We start from the raw sequence: 6,000 nt of genomic DNA on the forward strand, positions 1-6,000 counted from the left end.
CCCTCGGTCGTTGCGTCTGAGAACAGCAGCATATCCGGAGGGGGAGTATGCAGGGATACTCCTATCAAGAGGTTCCTGTCATCCATCCTTCAGCGAAAGTCCTCTCTCACCTCCTCGGAAAGAAGGATGAGAAAGGACTGGGGGTCTCAGGACTGGGACCAATACTCCTTTAGTCTCCATTATAGAGACCGCAGGTGAAGACGCCCATGAGGTAACAGCTTCTCCAGCGACAACAGGTGACCGATGACGACTTGCCATTGCCGGGCTGGCTGTTCCTGTCGAGACAGGAAAAGCTGTGCTGCCTGCCTGAACCTGCTGATACAAGAGTCCGAGGGAAAGATTTTCACTGCTACTGTGTCTATCAGCATGCCCAGGTACTTTATCCTCTGCTTGGGGGTGAGATCAGACGTCTCGAGGTTCACCATGATCCCAAGATCATGGCAAAGATCAAGGAGCCAATCCCTGTCCTGCAGCAACTGTGAGCAGGAGCTCGCCAGGACCAGCCAGTTGCCAAGATACTTCAGTAGAAGTATCCTGTGTGAATGGGCCCAAGCTGACACAAAAGAGAAGACTCGTGAACACCTGGGGAGTGGTAGAGAGCCCAAAGCAGAGTGCCCTGAATTGGAAGACTGTCTCCCTGAGGATAAAGCGGAGGTACTTGCGAGAGGACAAATGAATGGATATTCGGAAATACGAGTCCCTCAAATCCACCATAAGAACGAAATCATTCTCCATGATGGAAGCGAGCATGGAAGCGTCACTTCCATCGTGAACTGAGTCTGGCGAACGAATCGGTTCAGGGGAGAGAGGTCTATGACCGATCTCCATCCCCCTGTGGCTTTCTCTACGAGGAAGACACGGCTGTAAAACCTGGGGACCTGTCCGACACGACTTCCACAGCAGCACCCTTGCTCAGCATGTCTTGCACTTCTTGCTATAGTGCGGAGTCCTTCGGTGTTCCTTGGACATAGGTGCGGAGACGGACCGGAGTGTAGGTGAGGGGTGGCCGAAACTCGAAGGGTAGTAGATATCCCTCCCGAAGGACATCCAATATAAGGTCTCAGCTCCGTATCGCTGCCATGTTACCCAATGGCTTGACAGGCAACCCCCCCCAACTTTCAGCAGCATTTGGTGGGGAACGCTGCCCTAGCGTTTCCCCTTCTTCTTCTTCCCCTTGCCCCCTTTACCAGACTGGAAAGTGGGCTGAAAGGGGAGGGAAGACCCACCCTTTCCAGAGGAAGAGGAAGGCTGGGTGTTTCCACTGGGACTTCTTAGGGGCTGAGGAAGAGGAAGCCTGACCTGAGGGTCTGGCTGCAGTGGAACGCGAAGACCCGGACGTCTTAGCCACTGCCTGGTGAACAAGCCAGTTGCTGTCATCCGCCCGACGCTTGTCCACCACAGCGTCCACCAACTCTCTAGGGAAGAGAGAGGTAGAACCCAGCAATGGTCCGTTCCGCAGGGTCATTGCCGACTTGGGCCCCATGGACTTGGAGAACGAGAAAGAATGGCGTCCCTCAGCTTCAAGACCAGGTTGGCTCACAGGTTTGCTGTCTGGTGGGCGAGGTAGATGGCTCTACCTCCGGACTGGCATAGTCTCCCAAAAGTGGAGTCTTCCCCAGGTACGATAGCGCCCGAGGAAGCAGCCACTTTGGATACTGTGAAAGACCACAGATCCAACCAGGAGACTGCCTGGAAAGCTGCCATGGCAGTGGCTTCCAGGGTTGCAGCCTCTTGCTGAGAGAGTGAGATACTCTCTGCAGTAAGTTGCCGCAACAAGAGACCCGGATCCAGACGAGCCAGGTCCGGGTCAACCTGTTTAAGCGGCAATGACCTCTCTGAAGGCATATAGAAACGCTTCTGACAAGGAAGAGGAGGGGGAAGTAGCTTGTCCGGGTGGTTCAATCGCAGTGAATTGTATTGCCCATACACAAGACCACACACCTGATCGAGGACCCCATTGGCAAGTGTGGACCATGGCAGCCCCACCGAAGCCTTGGGCTCCTTCTTGGATCCCCAAAAGGATTCGAGGCACAACGGACGATCCACAGACAAGGCCGTGGTCCCTTCCCCAAGGTCGTTGTGCTGACAAATCAGCGCAATTACCTTCAGCAAATGTCCTCTGTATCTCAGGGGTGTCCGCGTACTGGGGAAGAGGACCCTCGAGTCCTTCCAGGGTGCGGTCTTCTCGATACACTCTCCCTGCAGGAGGGAGAACCTCAGCAGACCCCCGTGATCCTTCCTGCACCACACGGGACATATGACCTGGCCAAACCGAGGACTGAGCCAGGCATGTACAGTACACCCCCGAGGTAGAACTCTGGGGAGACAACTCGCTGGAGTTCTTCCTGTCCGACTTGCACCCCCTGGGAGGAGCCCAGGAGGTAGAGGGGACAGGCGAGGAGGATCGGGCACTCCCACTGGTCTTGCTGGCAGAACCGACAGAAGCAGCGGGCTGGGAGAGGTCACCAACCTGCGGCGGTGACGGCAACCCAAGTCGAGCAGAACGCTTTCGCCTGGGCGAAGTGTTCTTCCAAGGAGAGCAGAGCGGCTCATGCGAGTTGAGCCGCGCACTCGGCTCACCTGAGCCAGACTGGCCACGCGAACGTGGTCGGGGGCTGGGAGGAGTCGAGCGTGCGGCTGGCTGGCAAGAACTTGCACTGTCCTCTGGATGTGCCCCAGTCTTCTTTGAGGCTGACACCTCTCGGGAAGACTGAGCAGGGGACCTCTTCTTTACCTCACCAGGTGTCCGGACCCAAGGGACTGGCGCACCTTCCTGGGAACCTGGCTTGGTACTCGAACAAATACCAGCTGGAAGAGTCGGGGCACCTGCATGCCCGGACTCTTTCTCCCGTCCCGTGCTGAGTCCGTACAGAGAGAGGTTTCTCCCGGACTCTTTCTCCCATCCCGTGCTGAGTCCGTACAGAGAGAGGTTTCTCCCGTACCAGACCAGGGTGCTCGAGTCTCCTTGGAGACCAGAGTACTTGGAGCGGCTCGCGAATGAGTGTCTGACACGGTCCCGCTGGCCTGAGATATCCAGCCAACTACTGTGATGCTCACTGTCAACCTGAAAGAAAAAGCAAAGATAATCAGTAGAGGGAGACTCCTTTCGCTACGAGGGAAACTGCCCTATGCAGCAAGAGGAGATCCCTAGAAGAGGTCACCCGACTGCCCGAGTCTCCCCTCCTCGCGGTCTTCGCCCGACAAGTGAGCAAAGAGGGCGAAGGAGAGAGATCTCTAATGAAGGAGAGGTAAGGAAGAACCTACAGGGAGAGAGAAGGAAGGAGGGGAGGCCACCAAGAGCACCGTGGAAGTGGAGCTTACCAATGACACCCGCAACCTCCTCCCCCCACCACAACTCTAAGTGCAGGCAGTGAAAACAACACTCGGCACAAGTAGGAAGGAAGTAGTCATGCCCCTTGTACACGGAGGGTGGGAGCCAAAGAAAGGAAGCAAACTCTTACGTCCTGACCAATGTATGGGAGCGAAGATATTACGTCCCAATCTAATATCTCCGAACGTACAGGGGAACGCCTTCAGTATCTAAATAAAGAGCTACTGAAAGAGAAGTATTGCCACACGGTTACGCTTCTCTAATTACGCCCTTGGCCGTCAAACCCAAGACACAGCGCAGGGCAACTACAGCCTAAGCAAGGTTATCACAAATCATGGGTTTGTATTAACAAATATCAAACACACGTAATATATACAGAAAAATACATTCAGATCCCACTGGGATAATAAAGAGCTTAACGGCAGTCAGGCAGAGAGATATGAAACCACGTCTGCAATGCGTGACGGTCAAAAGCAAACTGGAATGTTTACATCGGGGCTGGCGGGTATTCCCACCTACCTGGCGGCAGTTACTGCCTAACCACCTTGCTCAAGAGTTTAACGGCCGCTTCCAGCCTGCGCTGAAAGTAATTCCTAATGTAAAGGACTGACGGCTTGTAAAGCCTATCGTGTCGGAACATGTACAACTTAGGAAAAAGTGACAAACAATAGACCATCTGTTGATGGTCCAAGTCATAACTGCTAACATTAGGAAACAGAAACCTACCACCATGAACCACTCTACCTAAGCAGAAGCAGACATCCACACCAGAGAACAGTATTCCATTAAATGAAGGACAAATGACCTAAATTAGGTTGCATGAATTTTATCACTGATATAAATATATGAGGCCTTACAAACAATACCTTTTGTGTGGCATTTGCTAAAACTTTCATTAGATAACTTAAGACTACTACCATGGCCTGTTCCTGCCCACTGCCATTAGAATATTCATTGCCTTGCCTTTTGTTTATCTCTATTTATATGAAGTCTTTCATTTAGGTTGATATTTACTCTTCTGTTTATAATTTTACATCCACCCTACGGCAGTTACAGGATCGAAAGGGCGCGATAATAGTCTTCAGTCCTGCAAGGGATGGGCTGGTTTGTATTCTGCTGGAACAAACAATAAGGGTGTTGCCTGCAGGGGTGGCATTCTTCCTAAAAGCGGCTCAGAAATAACCGTTTCAACAGGGATGCATCTTAACTTTCCCTTAATCTCTTCTAGGGCACAATGACTGGTTCTGGCCAGGCCCAGACAGGTCAGGGAACAGCACCTCAAGTGAAGGTAAGGTTAGGTAAGGATGCATCCACGCTGAAATGTCTTTGATCTGCTTTTAGGGTGTCAAGACGCCCGTAGGTAGTCTAGGCTAGGCCTAGTGGGGGTGTAAATCTTCTGTCCCCGTGTTTAGTACTAGCCCCTGGGGGGAGGGTCAAATGTTCCCAAGTGCATTTAGCAAAATTGAAACTTATAAAAAAATCCTCAATCATTTACATGTATTTCATTTTTTATTGTGATAAAGATGTCTGCAAGAAATATATATAAAGAATATTTTCTTTATTGTATTATGATGATTCGAAAGATATAAAAAATCGAGTAGGGATGTTCGGGCCGTAAACGGGTACGAACATTACCCCTTAAAAGCTCTTATAAAAATGTCACCACTAGGATATACAACAAGCGGCTTTAAGCGCTTACCTAAGCTTGATTACTTATGGTAGGCCTACCTAGCCTAGGCTAAAGACAAAGATACATCGAGACGAATATTACACTAAGGCTGCATGTCTCCACTCGAATCGGTCAACATGAAATGTTTGGATTACGAAGTAGACATTACTATCTTATGTAGTACGTGTAAACTTTTAAACAAAATAAAATCATTACTATATACTGTAAGAAAGATCACTGGTGCAAACACTATGGCGAAGGTCCCGCGGAAGCAGAAATGTATAATGTTCCCTGGCTACAGAACGCAACGGGACTCGATTTCGCAAAGAACGATTCTTTCGCTGAAGTCTAGATTTGGTTCAAGAGGATACTCACTCAGAATGTTTTTATATCTGGATTATAGTTGTCAAGCCAAGCACTGGGAACTTTCTGCCATTCAGATCTTAATAAATAAGCGAATGCTGCGTGTCCGTGAGTGGGTCTCAGGATTCATTCAAGTACGTTTATATCAATGGTAAACGAATTTAAGTTGTGGAACTCTATTCTCCTTAAGTTCTTGTGTTTATGAGCGAAGAGTTATAGAGGCTTCTGTCTGCAAACCAGTGAACAATCTTAATACACATCTGAGGGTCAATGGGAAGGAGACCATATGAACAATATACTGAAAACACTAACGCTGAAAAATGGTATATATGGTATATCTCACTAACCATTCACGACCACCAAATTTCCCAGCGTTAATCCGAATTTTCTCCACAACAACCGGGGGAGGGGACGAGATTTATTTGTTTTTTGGAAAAATTAATCGATCACAGTCTTAGCTTCGTCTAATCTAAACAGTTTCATTTCCCATCCCATTAACCCGTTGCTGGTAAATTAATAGAATTAAATGTTAGTATATATAAATATTACTCATCCTAGTTATTAGCAAAATATATTTTGGCTTAGTTATCCACAGAATAACCCCTCGAAACAGACAGCAGCATTAAATACCGCAATT

At 49.4% G+C, this 6,000-nt stretch overlaps 1 protein-coding gene across 1 annotated transcript in view; it reads right to left on the reverse strand.

Moving 5' to 3' along the window:
• Positions 1-5,780, reverse strand: part of LOC136833816 (probable endonuclease 4) — a 134,463-nt gene extending 128,683 nt beyond the window's left edge. Inside the window, exon 1 of the mRNA XM_067096106.1 lies at positions 5,711-5,780. The gene's annotated coding sequence lies outside the window, so the exon portion shown is untranslated. The remainder of the gene's footprint in view (positions 1-5,710) is intronic.
• Positions 5,781-6,000: the final 220 nt, after the last annotated feature.

This window comes from Macrobrachium rosenbergii, chromosome 4 (assembly GCF_040412425.1).
Source record: "Macrobrachium rosenbergii isolate ZJJX-2024 chromosome 4, ASM4041242v1, whole genome shotgun sequence".
In the NCBI taxonomy this organism is placed as follows: domain Eukaryota; kingdom Metazoa; phylum Arthropoda; class Malacostraca; order Decapoda; family Palaemonidae; genus Macrobrachium; species Macrobrachium rosenbergii.